At 37.1% G+C, this 16,668-nt stretch overlaps 1 non-coding gene across 1 annotated transcript; it reads left to right on the top strand.

Annotated features, from left to right (window-relative positions):
• Positions 1-13,547: 13,547 nt before the first annotated feature.
• Positions 13,548-13,602, top strand: LOC118752616. Its single transcript, XR_004994721.1, has one exon. It is a non-coding gene; the product is annotated as a U6 spliceosomal RNA (small nuclear RNA).
• The last annotated feature ends 3,066 nt before the right edge of the window (positions 13,603-16,668 follow it).

Here is a 16,668-nt window from a genome sequence, read left to right as displayed (position 1 = left end):
AAGTTGAATAAGAACACGTATACTAGTACGAAAACAAATACGAAGGCTAAAAGCCATAACTAAAACAAAGCGCGATGGGCGTTGGGCCTGTCGTCTATCTTCTTCTGGCGCAGGAAGATGGCCGCTCTGACTGAGTGGTTTGAGGTGCATGAAACCACTCCATACGACCTGGGTTCGATCCCTGCTCCGAGCAACATCTTAATAGAAAAAGTTTGTTCTGACAGTGGTCGCCCTTTGACAGGCAATGGCACAGCTCCGACTGTATTTCTGCCTTAAGAAAGCTTCTCATAAAAACCATTAGTCATTCGGTGGCGGCGTAAATTTGTAGGCGCCTCCATTTGTGTTATACTATTAGGACACACATCTCGAATTGAAGGAGAAGCTCGAAAAAAAAATTTTTTGTCGAACCCATGGGTCCGCTTTGTTTACATACAGTCGGATATCGATGCTTTTGTCTCGAGGAGACAATTATTTTTTGGTAATTGGCCTCAAAATTCCTGGTTCTAGTATTTACCAACCAAATCATCTCAACTTCATGATTCTTCTATGAATCAAAAAAAAAGCCAAATTAAATAGATTTATTTAAAATTGTTCTACCGGAATGATCGAAGTATTTATGTTCTTCCTTAGCAAAAGTCTAATGATTTTGTCAGAGCTTTACTTTACTGATAGTATAGTAATACGTTAGTGCTATTAGAACAGAGATTTGGTGCGTAAGTACTAGAACGGGGTACTTGAGGTCAATGAACTTTGGAACAAAAAAAAATTCTCCATATCAGCATATGGGTGTTTCCATCGGAAACAACTAGAATTGCTGCAAATCATATCAAAATAAGTTTCATGAAAATAGCCATCCATTATTCGCAGAGTTTTGCGATTTTGTAAGAAAAGAAAAAATCTACTTCCATTTTTTGTCATGTAACGACACTCTCTTTAAATGCTTATATTTCAGGACCAAGCAGTTCGATTATGTGCTATACAATGGCCCAAAAAAGTTAAAAAAATCAAATGGTATTCCTTGTTTGTATCACATTAAAATGTACGACTGTCACGTATGCGACGTATGGAAATTCCCATATCACATTTTAAGATCCGACTATAAATGCCGAAGATATGTTGAAAAATATAACCAAAAGTAAGCAGCTTCGGCGAAAAAAACCAAAAAAACAATAAACATTTTTTCGAAGTTGCCTTACAAAATATTTTAAAATCAGGGGTATTGTCAAATTTTTTTCCCTATAATCGAATGTACATTAGGGTGGGATAAATTTTATTTTTCCAGCCACCTGCAGAACAGAAAAACGTCGAAAAACAGGAGGCCCGTATTTTTTATTTTGTAATCGGTTAACATTTGCTGTGTGGTTGAGGCTTTAACGCTACCCATATATTTTAGATGGAGGAAAATAAACTTTTTCTTAGAAATGATATAAAGTAGTTAAAAATAAATAATTTTCGATTGAGTAAAAATTCGTTACAAAATAAATTATCTTACCACCCGGCTCAAAAAAAAAATAACCAACACCAATACCGCCATGATGTATATAATGGTCTTATCTCTTTAAAAAAAATAAAAAATGTTATGTGTTCGTAGCCATATTACGCACGCAAAAATAGTGAAATTGTAGAGTTAAATTTGCATCATAATTGTCTTGTTGGAAGCTATGAACTTTTTTTTTACACCTACTCTATTAAAATATTTGTAATTTTTTTTTTTATTATTATTATTTCAATTCCCTTTAATCAATAGCTAAAGCTCTTATATCATATTTAGTATAAACTACGCAGGGATCGACTACTTTTCTTTCCAGTTCATATAATTTGCAAACACAAATCCTCTGATTGAAGCTGGGTACATATTTTAACTGTCAATTTCAAAGTCCTTCCAAAAAATTTTTAAGAATTTTCCAAGGACTTTGACACTGAAGAGTATGTTGCGAAGTTCTGCTCGCTACTCATCACACTCGGGAGCATATGACTCTTTGGAACACTTTTTTCCATCCGCGTAAGTTTTTTTTTTTTTGAGTTGTTTTTACATTTGAAGGAAAAGTTTCGTTGAAAAAATAAAATAAAATAAAAATAGCGGTGCTTCTAAATCGGCAAATCTTTGACAAATAATATTGTATCGTTGTGTTAATTTTATCAAATGAAAGTCAAGATTTTCTGCTAATGACTAGACGACATTTCACAGTGTACCTCGACTGGTTCTGAAAGTTTATTTAAAAAATAAAGTCCTTAGCAAAAGCGTAAGGTTTCAGTTCAGGTGAGTCAAAATGCATACTATTGTTCTATATTTAATATAAAGATCCCTTCACTCACGCTCATACTATCCATAAAATATGTCTTAAATATCTGTGTTTTAAAACAGGTATGTTTATTTTAGAAATGTTCCTTCTTACTGTGTAGCAACTTATCTACATAGTTTTAAAGATCTCAACCTTGAAATGGGGCAATCGCGTATTCAGTTTTTACTTTTTTATAAACCAAAAAAAAAAAAGAAGTATTGAACGCCAACCGGTTTACATTTCTTCAAAACTTCAAGTTCAAAATCAACAACCTGTCACGGACGTGACCGCTCAGCTGATACAGCTATGTACATACTCTCAAAAAGAAATAAAGAAGAGGTAAAATAATATACAACAAATGGTATGCTATAAAAATGCACGCGAAAAAGCAATCAAAACAAACTAAAATGGCAAAGACCGGTTTGGCGACGCTTTTAAGTGTATCAAAACAAAAACGATGAAACTCGGTCATTACTGCAAGCCAAAACAGCAAAATATATACATAGGTATGTGCATACATATGTATAATCATACTTCACCAAAGCATCGAATTGAATATTTAACAGTTTCTCTGCGCTATAAATAGCCAATTATTCGTAAGAAATTTACCTATCCATAGCAAATTTTTTCCATAAAAGCTGACACTTTCGTACAAAAATGCCAAATATAAAATGCAAAATGTGAAGGAAGCCGTAAGTTTAAAATGTTATTGCTTTTGATGTCATTTTAAACTTGCTGTGCATTTTATTTACATACATTTTCGCTATTGTTTTTCGCACTGTGAAGAGGGCTTCACATGATGGCTTTTTGGTCACTTGAACTATTGCGTAAATTGTCCTTGTATCGGTTACATTGTTACGGATACGGATGCTTAAGATTTCAATAGATGCTTTATACGTACATACATATATACATACATAAGTGTAGTATTGACAATTGAATTCGGGACGTTAAAATAGATTCGAGCTACTTAAAAAGTGTGATCCAAGGCATATGGACCGTAGCCTCGCAATAGCTTGATAGTTTAAGAGGAAGTGTTTAGATAATTACACCTCATCAACCCCCAAATGCCTACGACAGTGAAGCTCCGTTATATTTACTCTCAAAAAAATATCCCTTGACCACATCCAGTTCATCCTGGGCCACAATGAGCCTGCACCCATGCGGGGGACCATGAATGAATCCGATGCTAACTATGATTGCCACTTGACTATCAGAGTAAGTGTTTACTTCTCTTATCAATATCACTCAGTTGAGCAGTTAATGGACTGTAAGTCTATTTTGGTTTAAAAAATTTTACATAATTTTTTTTTTTAATTTTGGCCTATGTCAGCAACCACTGTGCAATGTGACGAAGTGAGAACAGCAATAAATAAATAATACTTTTTTTAACAAATGAATTCAAAAACGTTTAAATAAAATATGTATACATATGAACATTAGACCCTACAACCATACAAGCAAAGAAAAAGTTTCGCCATATGCCTTTGAGTCTAAAAGTATTTTTGCAAGGCAATTTCGAACAAAAAATTAAATTTTTTTTTGTGGAATGTTAGGTTGCCCGTTTTTAATTCTTCGGTGACACATTCGGCAGTATTTTTTTTTTTTAATAGTTCTACTGATATGATCACAATACTTCCTACTGGCATTAGGGTGTTAGGAACTGAGATGTGGTGGGTAAGTTCTAGAACAAAGTACTCGACATCAATGAATTTAAGATCCTACTGTAGATGCCGAAGATTTTAGGAAAAATGTAAAAAAGCGATCCCTAGGTTCAGGCAAAAAAAAAAATCGAAATTGCCTTGTGAAAATGCTTTAAAGTCAATGGTGTAAGGCGTTTTTTTTAAATCACTCCCCATTGAAAAAAAAAATCGTAGTTTTTCCCCATTGGAATTGTAGAATTTATTATATCCAAAATATTTCGAAAAAAGACTAAGATTTACGTGACCAAAAATCGAGATCTTTATAAATAAAATTAATTTTTAAAAACATTTTTCTCCAAACTAATTACCTCAGATGATAGAAGAGGTTAAAATCAAAAGGTTTGTATAAAAACGTATGAAAATTTTATCAACCGAATCAAAATTATGAAATTTTTGGAGGTCTTTCAAATCGGTCCAGCTCACGTAAATCTTGAAATATAATAGATTTTATAATTCCGGTGGAAAAACCGCAACTTTTTTTGGTGATGCACCCTAATGTTCGTATGTATACATATATTTTTTATATTTTACGACTTTAAAATTACTGCTGATTATTTCTGATGTCGCCATATTCTAATACTTTTCCACCTTTTTCACTTTAAAATAGAAAATGCATACATTTAAAACCAACACGGACGCATTTTACGTCAGGAAAAAGAAACACAAAAATATGCACACAAATTGAGGATGCAATTCCATTTCATGCGTGTTTGCTAATGGCGCGCACGCGCAAAAATCAATTAAATTACTTGATCGTTGTGTACATAGTAAAGTACATTCAAGTACATAGATAGAAGCCGAGCTACAACGCTGAGCAGCTATAAATCATTCACCTGAGCCCAACCATTAATTTGCCGCCGCAAATGTCTCTAAACAGCAAATGCAAATTTAACTACCAATGTACATTAGAGCGGGTCAATTTGTATGGGAAATTTTTTCGACTATGCGCGTACAGCAAATCAGCCGAAGAAATCATGGGTCTAAAAGCAATTTGGAATTGCAAAAATAAGTTTCTTAGCATTTTTTTAGTGTTGTATAAAAGTGTTTAAATTTGTATAAAAACATACCACATAAGGGTTTTTTGGTATGAGGAATCTATTTCTGTATTTATATTTTTCGTAAAATTTCCAGCAGAAGGCGCAATCATGAAAACTTTCACATTTTCTTCGAAACCAATTTTCGCAATTTCGCAAACTTCATATTGATTTTATACCCATAGCTTCTTCAGAAAATTAGCTTAGAATTAACAAACAGAATTAAAAAACAAATTCCCCGCCCTAATGTACATACGTTATGTGTTGATTCATAGCACAAAATCAAATACTTATAGCTATTTATGATTTTTGCCTAGTTTATGCTTTCGCTACGAGTTAGGTCTTTTCACGCATTTAATAGCGATATTAGTATTTACTCATTCATAAAATGCAAGAAATTTTTACTTTTTCAGTGCAGTATAATGTATACTCTATTGGCTTTTGTTGACCAATGCATAAAGTAGCAAGCTGCACGTGTAACTTGACCATGAAAAATGGGCAACACCCTAGTGATGCCAATTTGCAGTAATAAAATAAGTAGCTACATACATGTCGAGCCCTAACCGCGACAAAAAAAAAAATAAAAAATAATGTAAGCGACATTTTGTCTATATTATTTTTAGGTATGTGCCGGATAGAGATTTTGCCGGATAGCCGGAAAAATACTAGTGAAAAATATTTCGTTCTGTTTGCCGTTATATTTTTTTTCGAAAAATACAACGCCTACTGCTTGCGTAACCTTATGGTCATGCTGGGGTTATTCGAATTAAGAATACAAAATTTCTTCTCTAAAAAACTAGTTATGATATAATCCTGTATTATAAAGACAACTTATCCGTCTGCAACCTGGATTTATCGATAAAAAAAAGATAAACAACAATGAAAATTTTTGTTTTAAAATGTGATAAAAATTGAACTAATGTGCATGGTTACATATATCGCATCGCCCCGTAAGGCTGCAATATTTTATGACTCGCGTTTCAAAACTCGTTTTCTTTTCTGACATCAAAAAATCTAAAAACTGGGTAGATTGTGAACTAAATAATTCGAAAATATAAATCAGTTAGCATGGAGAAACCTGCTCAATCATATGAAAAACGTCGAATTCTAGTGAAATCTTCTATTGAAGAGCGCGACTAACGGAATACCTAAGAAGCGTTCAGCCTCTAAAGGGTCTGTCCATAGGGACCAAGGTGTTAGTTGTGTGAGGTTTTCCTGGCATGCGAAGAGATGTTTCGAGTCGTCGGGTGTCCCTCCGCTTAGCCGAAAACACATTAGGCACATCGGCATCTAATTTGCTCAGGTATGAGTTCAACCTGCTGCAGTAGCCAGAGCGAAGTTGGGCCATTGTGGTCCGAGTCTACCGAGGCAGACGAAGCTACGTCTAGTCTATGTCAGGTGGTTGTGTGCCCAGAACGGCATTAACAGGTCTTGAGTCTACGTAACTTGAGACTGCCTGTGAATGCCGCTCAGGGCCTTTCGATATGCTGACGGCTCCAGAGGTTGCCTTATGAACCTCTGGACTTCGTTCGTCAGACGGTCGCTCTGGTATAGCGGTTAGCGATGCGTGCCAACATTCCGCAGCACCTGGGTTCAAGCCCGGTTCAACCCAACATAAAAAGCAAACAAAAAAGTTTTTTTTCCTAATAGCGGTCGCCCCTCGTCAGGCAATAGCAAACCTCCGAGTATATTTCTGCCATGAAAACAGCTTCTCATAAAAATACAATCGCCGTTCGGAGTCGGCGTAAAACTGTAGGTTCCTCCCCTTGTTTGACAACATCAATGCGTACGCCGCAAATCGGAGAATAAGCCCGGCCAAACACTAAAAAATGTGTAAGCACCAATTCTATTATTTTTTTTTTTAAGGTCGCAAAGAATTTCCAAATTTGTTTACTTTGGAAATGATTTATATCAGCGAACCACCCTCCTCAGTGAACTCAAAAAGAGTGCTTAGTGCATCGGGCAGTATTTATGTTGAAAATAGAAATGGTTTATTGACCGGTAATGCGGAAAGGCCTATTTTCATATTGAAATATATATAAATTTTTAACTCTTAATTGCTAATTAGATGCTATTAAATTCGATTATAAAAATGTAAAAAAAAAATCTGAACTAAATTTTTGAATAGAATCTTCTATAATAGAAGTCGGCAATCCGGCCAGATTTTAGCCTGTATATGGCCGGATAGTCGGATAACAAAAAAAAATTAGCCAGATTCCGGATATCTACCAGATACCCGGCACATCCCTAATTATTTTTGATGCAGAAATGCATCTAGATGCTCTAAAACCATTTCTGCATCAAAAATAAAATTTTGAAATTTTAAATAATATTCACTTACATACCTACTTCTTTTTGGCGGTTAGGGCTCGATATACCTTTTCCTTCAATAGAAATTATGCTAAACGAAAGTCGTTTGGCTGTATAATTTCACCAGAACATAACCATGCCTTGAATATGATAACTAACACAGTTTTAGATTCTGTAGAACTATCGAAGCATTAAATAACAGAATTTTATTAAGAGCAAACATGGTTATTTGATTTCCACTGGCCAATTTTTGCTAAACTATTACGAGCACAAAATTTCTAATTTTGTCAATGTTATTTACCTTTTTCTATCAAAATTTCTTTTCGATTGGCTAATTTTTTTTATCACTCTTGCTTACTCCATCATAAATAGAATTTCTTTTTTTTTTTGTATTCTTACTGAATTTTAATTCATAGCAATAACAACAATTTAGTTCCTAATTTTAGTTTTTATATTCCACCCGAAATCTAATTTGCCATCACGTTTGTGCCACTTTCTCGCATACGAGTAAATATGTATGCGATTAAAGAAGTGCCAGCAAACTTTTCTTAAACTTTTAAGCATTTCTTATTCTCCCAATATGGATGCGATGACCTATATGGGCGGTATCAGTAAAGTGTTTAAAAAATTTGCTTGCGGAACGGGAAGAAATCCAGAAATTAGTGAGTTGCTACAAGTTTGTAAATTTAAGTTTAAGTAATTTGTTAAATATGGATGTCAAGCGAAGTATATTTAAGAAAGCTTACAGCCAAAAATACTCTCGAGAAGGGTTGCCACCAGTTACAAAATTCTAATTAAATGAAGTTGATAAAAAGAATCTATCTATATTTTTTCTTTTGAAGAGGTTGTTTGAAGCGATTCAGATATATTAGAGACTGCACTTATTTGTGATATGGTAATGTTTTCTCAGACGATTTGTACTACAGTAATTGAAATGTTTTGTAAAAATTATCAATCTGCAAGAAGTTCATTTTACGCAATGCGTAGCTTTTCTGGTTTGACGTGGTGTGTGGGCTGGCGGAGTTATACGACCATAGTATTCTTCTAAAGTGATGCCGGTAATACCATGTTCTGTCCGACATCGAAAACATGTTTTCGTTGCTTAAACTGGTTTTGAACTTAAAACTTGGGTTTTCGTCCATTTAAAATATGTCAAACAAAAACCAGTTTTCGCTGAAAACTACTTGAATTCCCCTTTTCTCTGGTGCCTGGTAATTAATTATCTTCTTGTCAGAGTCTTACTGACTCTGATATCTACACTTAAGCCTATGTGGACGATGTGGCCTGTCTAGTCAGGGGTCCATATCTGCCGGCTGTTTTCAGGAAAGCGCAGATAATACTGAATATGATTGACACTTGGTGTAATGTAAATGGGCTCACCGCTAACCCAACCAAACCTAATATTGTACTCTTCACTAAAAGGAGAAGGCTGGATGGTCTCATTCCCCACATACTTATTTAAATGAGCCACAATTCAGACTTCTCCCGAAGTGAAGTATCTAGAGAAATTCTGGATACAAAACTATTGTGAAAATCTGACGTGGAATGGAAGAACTCCAAAGGTTTGGCAGCATTTCGTCAATGTAAGCAGGTCTTTGGCAAACCGTGGGGTCTAACAAAAAAGGGAATCCTCTAGATTTATACCTCTATGATCAGACCCATAATCAGCTATGCGTCAGTGGTATGTTGGAGCAGACTCTCAATCAATAGCGTGGGAAGTCTGCTTGATAAACTTCAAAGAACTATTGCCGTGTGCTGTACGGGAGCTTTTTCTACAACACCTGGCGCTACTTTTGATGCACTGTTGCACTTACCGTCACTTTGTGTCTTCTTACGCGGGGATGCCTTTAAGGCCACCTGCAGACTATAAAGAAACGGACGTTGGTATAACACTGGAGTGAGGCGGCAATTACTGGCGGCAGATATCTGAGCACTTGTGTATTTCCAATGTCACAGGATAGTACGCCACCATTAACTTTATTGAAGAGATTCTATAATGTTGAATTCCCTGAGGCTGAGTGTTGGTTCAATATCAGAACTAAGCCCGCACTCACACATTGTCGAATCTCCGCTGATGGCTACAAAACTGACACTGGGTCAGGCTTTGGGGTCTTCATCGAAGTTAATGGTAATAAGCTTCACTTTTCTCTTGCGGAGTATGCTCTGGTCTTCCAGGCTGAGGTATTTGCAATCCTTAAGGCCATGGACTACGTGGTGGAAAATAGGGGGAGGGGAAGGTGTTTACGTGTCTGTATTGACAGCCAAGCTGCACTTAAGGCATTGGCCAGCCCTCTAACTACTTTCTAACTAGTTCGGAAATGCTAGTCTCGACTTAATTATGTTAGCAAACATAACGAGCCTGTTGTACTCTGGGTAACAGGTCACTCGGGATTACCTGGTAATGAAACATCTGACCATTTGGCCAGAACTGGCTCAGACCAGGAATTCCTTGGTCCGCAACCAGTTATAGCACTCCCATCTTCGGCCATCGTCGAAGTCGCCATCATAAACTGGCTGAATATTTCGCTCAGCAATGACTGGGAGGTATCGAGGGGCTGCTGGTGGGCAAAACTCATGCCGCAGTGTTGCGCGAATTATTAAAGTATCACGTTCGGTATGAATTTCTAGCAAAGTTTTCTCACTTGGGTAGTTGCAACAATGTGGTGGGCTTTGAACGGATAAATAATGCCAAAATAAAACATCAAGAAATAAGAAATATCATTTCGAAAAATTTGGTTGTTTTTATTTATAAAAGAAAAAATCTGCGGTCTTATTGAATCACCCTATATTTTTTTAGCCGGTAATAATTTTGCTAAGAAGCGGTTTCCGGTTCATTTCGTAAATTTTAACGAAAATGTGTGACAAATTCGGGAAGGAAACGCTTGTATAGAGCAGTGTTGCCAACTCCAAAGGTACGAAAATCCCATTCTCCTTTGAAAAACGCCCTGTTTATCCCATTTTAAAATTCGAAAATCCCATTTATGAATATTAAATATTAAAATTTTTTAAGAACAATATATACAGTCACTCAAACAAATGACCACGTGTTGATTTTTTTTTTAATTCCTAATTTTTTTGGTATTTTTCTATAAAAATGCCATTGGAGGTTTAACCAAAATCATATCACAGATTCACACTTTCTACAAAATTTAGGAAAACTCAACAAATTTTTTGTAAAAGTTTCAGTATTTTCTAGTCTAATAGCCTTATTCATTAAAAATAAAATAGGGTTAAAGAGCTTTACATAGTGGCATTTTCATAAAAATTTTCGATTTATAAAGCAGTTAAAATGGTCTTTATTTTTTATGAATTTGGGTGTAAATCTTTAAATATCATATAACTAAGTTTTCTACTTTATTAGTTTCGTGTTAAACTGTTATTTGTTCAGATGTTAACTTGCAAAATTAAGGGTTAAAAAGAAACTACTTAAAGTTTGTGGAAAAACAAGTTTAAATGTCCCACCTGTCACGTTGGAATTTAAAGCAAATAAAAAAAGCAATAGAACCATAAAATTGTATTTAGCTAAAAATCCCATAATGAGACGAAAAATCCCACGCGCCCTTTTATGGTGCGAAAATCTCAAATTATGTTCGAAATCCCACAAGATGGCAACACTGGTATAGAGCGCCTAAGCAAGGCATCAAAAAGTAGAAATTTTCGTTGCTTTCATATAGGGGCAGAATCTATGTAAGTTTCTAACTCGGATGTCTAAAATGCAAAATATCCTTACTCTGCCGAAAGTCGTTAAATATACATACATACATATTCAGATTATCAATTAACTTTACACTTTCATCACGATTTTAATCTGAAATATAAACATTTCACTGTTAAATATTTTTAAATAACTTTAACTTTATCACAAAACACCAAGAATGTTTCACAATGGCAAACAATTTTCTCGTGTTAGTTCATTACATTCGTTGATTTTTTTCGCAAGCACTTACATGAAAATTTTAGAATTTGCACCAGAAAATTGTTTTAGATTTTTTTGTACTTAAATATTTATTATTTTTATTTTTTTGCCTAATCACAAATAAAATTTTACAATCTAACAAATTCGTTATCGCGATCGTGTTCCGTTTTCTTCGACTTAGTTAATTTGCAGCGCTGCGCATGCGCATACGTTACACCTTCGACCGTTCGATTGCTATTGATTGCTGTGGTCAGTTGCAGTGTATCTCGTCAGCTTGTTTACGCCGAGGTGGTCAGTTAGCGTTGCCAAAGCGCTAATATCATCATCATCTGAACTACATAGTATAATATAATAGCGGGCAGCGTTTGCAAGTCGGTGACTGAGCCGTTTATCAGGCACTTGCGCTATTCAAAATGTTGCTATTTCTCTTCATTTTACATACATATTCGTGCAAATTATGACAATGCAAGATTTTCAAGTTCAAATCAAAATGCACACTTAGCTCCCAACATTATTACACATCTGTAAATAACTAATCGCACTTGGAATTTTCAAATGTTCGTAATTTGGCACAATGTGAGCTGTTGCACGCAGTGCCTTTGTTGTCGAGTATGCTTTTGTGATGGATGTTCAACTGTGTTCGCATATATTTTACTTTTGATTTAATTTCTTGAATTATCAAGCTGCGTATTAATGTTAACCTTTTTTATTTCATGCGTTTTTTCTTTTCTTTTTCAATGACTACATACATAAATCACAGCACTGTATTTGGCAATATGCAATACAAAACCTACAATGTCTAACACAATGCGGTGGTGGGAATTCATATTTAAAGCAAACTGTATAGTTGCATGAAATTACGATTATTTTAATAACAATTATGTATGTTTAACGTTAAATTAGGCTACTTCGGGTGATCATCCCCTGTTGGGATCACAAAAATTTCCTTTCTTGCCAACTCGTCAGTCACGGCAATTTCCCCTAGTGTAAGTTTCTTTTTGATATCATACTTTTGAGCAGCAAGTTTATAGCTTCTTCGAAGGCAACTGCAGAACTTTTGGAGTACAGATCGTTTTACTCGCATTCGAATTCCTTAGATGGCCTTAAATAGGGTTTCACAGAGGTCATAAATTAATTTGGGAGAGACACTCCATCTGCTACGCAGGCCTACAAAATTTCACTTTTTCAGCTTCAACAACTGCTGGGGGCACCACGTTCCGTGCAAAGACAAAGTCGTTAGGTCTCTCTCCGGTTTTTGGTGGTCGAATTTTTCGACTGTTGGCGCAAATATGCCCTTTGCTCACCCAGACGTTAAAGTCGGCGAGCACGATTTTTATTATTTTGGCGGAATCGGCCTGGCCTTCTCCTCCGTCGGGTCGTGCACACAAATTAGACAGATGTAATTTTATTTAACCCCTATGTGGATTGTGACAAGTCCTTTACTGTTGGAGATGTACCTGAGATAAGGTGTAAGAATCAATCAACCACCAAACCATATACCATCTATGCTGCATACTTTTTACAGTGATTCTCCGTTCATCTCGTTTCCGAAACTGCAATTATGTTAACTTTGCATTTCTGTATAGGTCCCTTTCCTCATAGAGGGTCTCATTATTCCAGCTGAATAATAGTATGCCGTAGTCCTCTTTTCGTTTTGCGGGGAATCGTGTGGGGTGGCCACAATGCAATGCACTTCTAGTTTTTTATTGGACTGGTAAATACTCCATTGCCTTGTTAAACAACGTCAAATATCGAAGAAAATATTTTAATTACTTAGTATTGGTTATTCTGGTCCATTATTGGCGAGAAAACTTATGTTGTCTCAAAAGTTTCGCTGGTTGGCACCTTTAAATAGATCATATTGTAGTTAAGTCACTATTGGTTTAGACGAAGACTAATTTACCCTTTTTACTATTACCAAACTAACAACCCAGTAAACCACTCGGAAATATTTAGGCACCTTATTACCTTTCAGCCTAATATCGAACGTGATCACTTTACCGTTTATCTTAGCTATCTACCTGCCCCAACGCACTTAGTTTAGGTTAGATTAAATTGGCTGCCGGTGGGCACACCAGCACAATTGTGCCATTAATCGGGCCAGCATTTGTAGTCCAAAGGTGTCAGCAGCCATGAACCTCATTATAGTCTTTGCTAGTGCGGGACATTACCAAAGTAAGTGTCTTAGTCTTTAAGGTTCCTTCTCGTCTCTGCAGCTCTTGCAGAAGTCATTGAACGCCACCCCGAGACTCGCCACGTACCTCCGTAGGGTGTTATGACCGGCCAACATACCCAAAGGCAAGTTCTTGCTTCGGCAGAACATATACTAAAATTGGAACGATACAGAGAAGATTAGCTTGAGCTTGCCTATAATGGAATGCCTGCATCAGGAACCATGCGGAGAATCACGTCCAAGGCCAAATTTGACACCAGCTTTTTCGCAAAACGAATAAAGCCGTTCTAAATACGCCCTTGAGCTTCACTGAATACCTAACCATTTTTGTTGAATTTCGAATATTGGTTCTCGAGTTTATATGAAACTGAAATCATTGTTAAGTGTCAGCTGGGTAAGATCAAAAAATGGCATTAAATATGTTGTTAGAAAAGAAATTAGTAAGTGGTTTTTCTAAGTGGAGTCAATGGTCGTCATTGCTCGCATTTCATTAGCGCTTGCATGTGAAAACATCAGAAAAGTGTAAAAAAATGTTTAATAAATAAAACAAAAATTCACAAAATCCATGCTTAAGTAGTTAAGTGCACTTACCTGCTTACTTCCGGCTCGTAAAAATGAAATTCGTATAGAAATAGCTTGGCATACGCTGCCATAGGAGCCGTCAAAAAATTCACGGTCATGGTTAACAACCGTTAAATTTTACTTTTTTGTAATTCCTTTCGCATAGCAGCACTTCGTTACATACTCCTGTAGGTATTTGATTTCTTTCTTTTCCCCCGTTTTTTTTGCTGTTGTCGCTCGCTCTCGGCAAGGTCACATGCGGCGCGCTAATTGACAAATGCCCGTATATATTTTCGTTGAAAACAAAGAAAGTTAATCATGTTAATGGTCTGCTGCTGCGTCTGATCATCTTCAACATTTGCACCATCGCATAAAGCGCTGAGCGCGCTAGCCAACAGTGGCGCCATGGCAATGCCCTGAGCAACAGTCGTAGAGCAAGAAATTTACATATAATTGTAATTATTTGGTACTGCCCACGCTGCCCATTAACAGAAATAAACGCTCACACGTGTACACGAACACACACACACACACATGAAGCGACATGTGTATTATTTGGCGAAAAGTGGGCCATAGCACCTTGACGCAAATGATGGTTACACAATCATCCCAATTGACCATGAAACTTCTGCAGGGGTACAGAAATAACAAATAGGTGGATACAATGAATCTTGTAAAATTGATCTGTCTACTTGCCAAATAATGGACAAAAATTCCAAAACAAAAACAAGTTTTTCAAAAATTTTATGCAAAATCACCATCCATTAAAATCGTTTAGTGTTTGTTGTATTTTTTGCCACTTTGCCTTTGTTATCGTTGCACACTAAGGTCTTTTTATTATCTTTTATTTTTGCAACTAGTCTTTTATAAGTTTTTTTTTTTCAAACGATAATGATCACACTTGTGCCGCGCTATACCACAGCAAATTTTGATACTCTAATTTAGATTGGTTTTTTTGTGAGATCAATCATTTCTGTTGCTGCTGTTTTTGTAGTAGTGTAGCAATTTATTGAAGCCATTTGGGGGAGTGCAATAAAAAACGCCAGAGAAAGATAGTCCTTTTCCGGTCCTAGTTGTTCCATCGTAGACCTTCCTCTTCCTCTCCTACCAGCAGCGGGATCCGTCTTGAATACTTTCAGTGCTGCAGCTGCGCTATGTCTACCCTGCAGTACGGGGAAGCGACTAAAGGACTGATGAATCGGTAGCTACCTGGTTGTTGTTGTTGTAGCGGCACTACTAAGCTCTGCCCTATTTCGGGTCTACATTCAATCATTGTCGTCAAGCTCAACTAACGGAAGGCCCAGGAAACGAGCTGTTTCAGTAGGGTCGGACCAGGGGAGAGGAGTGTCAGTTGAGTCGGATTGAGCTGGCATGTGAAGAGGTGGTTGGTGTCATGAGGAGATTCTCCACATGATGGGAACTCACTGGGGATGTTGGGATCGAGTCTGGACAGGTAGCTGTTGAGGCGGCTGTTGAGGTATTATTAGCGCCCTCTGTCGTAGTTTTTCGCTATTCTGCTTCAGACTGGCTCGACTCTGCACTATCATGTGCACTACCACGGGTTAATAGAGCGGCTACTGACCTAAGAGTCGTTCAAAGAGCGGTTCAAAAGTAGCGATTGGCTCCAGCATTACTAGAGGGTATCTTCCGCAGAGTGAATGACAGTAGATGTGGGTTGTGAATGTGGGTTTTCTACGACGAAAGAGGACTCAATGCCTCTCTCAAATGCCTACTCAGACCAACGTAACACTTATAGGCAAGAGTGATCCTATTTTGGATTTCAGGGATGACATTATTAAACTGTGCAACAATTTCATGGTCATTTTCTGGAACGGAATGATTCCAACTCCAACATGTAAGACACAGCTCCGTATAGGTTAGGTTAGGTTAGCGTGGTTGCCCCAGACAAGAGACACACTTGGACAATGTAGCCGGCGAATCGCCGCGAGGGATGACAATATTTCGAATGCGGCTGATTTCGATTCCTGAAAGCTCAGGGTAAGTTAGAAGTACGCGCCAAAATGTTTTCGTCTTAGTCTTGCGCAGACTGGACATTCTAAAAGAATGTGCTGAGATGATTCCACGTGATTGTTCCTTTTTAGAGCTGATAAACAAGGGATGAGCTGAGATCCCTAGTCTTACCGCGTGAGTAGCAATCGCACAGTGGCCTGTCATAACCCCTCCCACTAGCAATAGCTGCGGCTTTGCAAGCGTAAGAAGCTTATTTGACCACCCCCGGTCCACCCCTGGTCAGAAGGATATGGAAATAGCGCATGCGCTAGTGCTAAGCTTACACGAGGCCCAATCGTCTAAGAGTGTACTGCAGGAGGACGGAGGCATACTGATTTGCTTCATATAACATTTCAAGGGTGCCTTCCCTTGCTAGGTCATCAGCCGCGCAGTTTCTCGCGATGTCACTGTAACTCGACACCCAAACAAGCCTTATTCAGAAGTACCCCGACGCGATTGCTAAAGAGGTCAGACATTCCCTTTCAGATTTCGAGCGCACGATCATAGCGTTAAGGGCCGTGATGGCGCCTGGCTGTCCGATTATATACTTACCTCCCTAACTGACGTCACACTCTTTAGCAGAGAATATACCACTTGTTTGATAGCAGATATTCCTGCTTGAAAGACACTGCAGAAGTCCGGAAGCCTGAACATCGTTCAGATGGAAAGCTCCCGACAG

The sequence above is a fragment of the Rhagoletis pomonella genome, unplaced genomic scaffold (assembly GCF_013731165.1).
Source record: "Rhagoletis pomonella isolate Grant_MI unplaced genomic scaffold, Rhpom_1.0 Rhpom_scaffold_00001, whole genome shotgun sequence".
In the NCBI taxonomy this organism is placed as follows: Eukaryota; Metazoa; Arthropoda; class Insecta; order Diptera; family Tephritidae; genus Rhagoletis; species Rhagoletis pomonella.
Note: the sequence above shows the minus strand (reverse complement) of the source record. Positions and strands in the feature narration are given on the sequence as shown.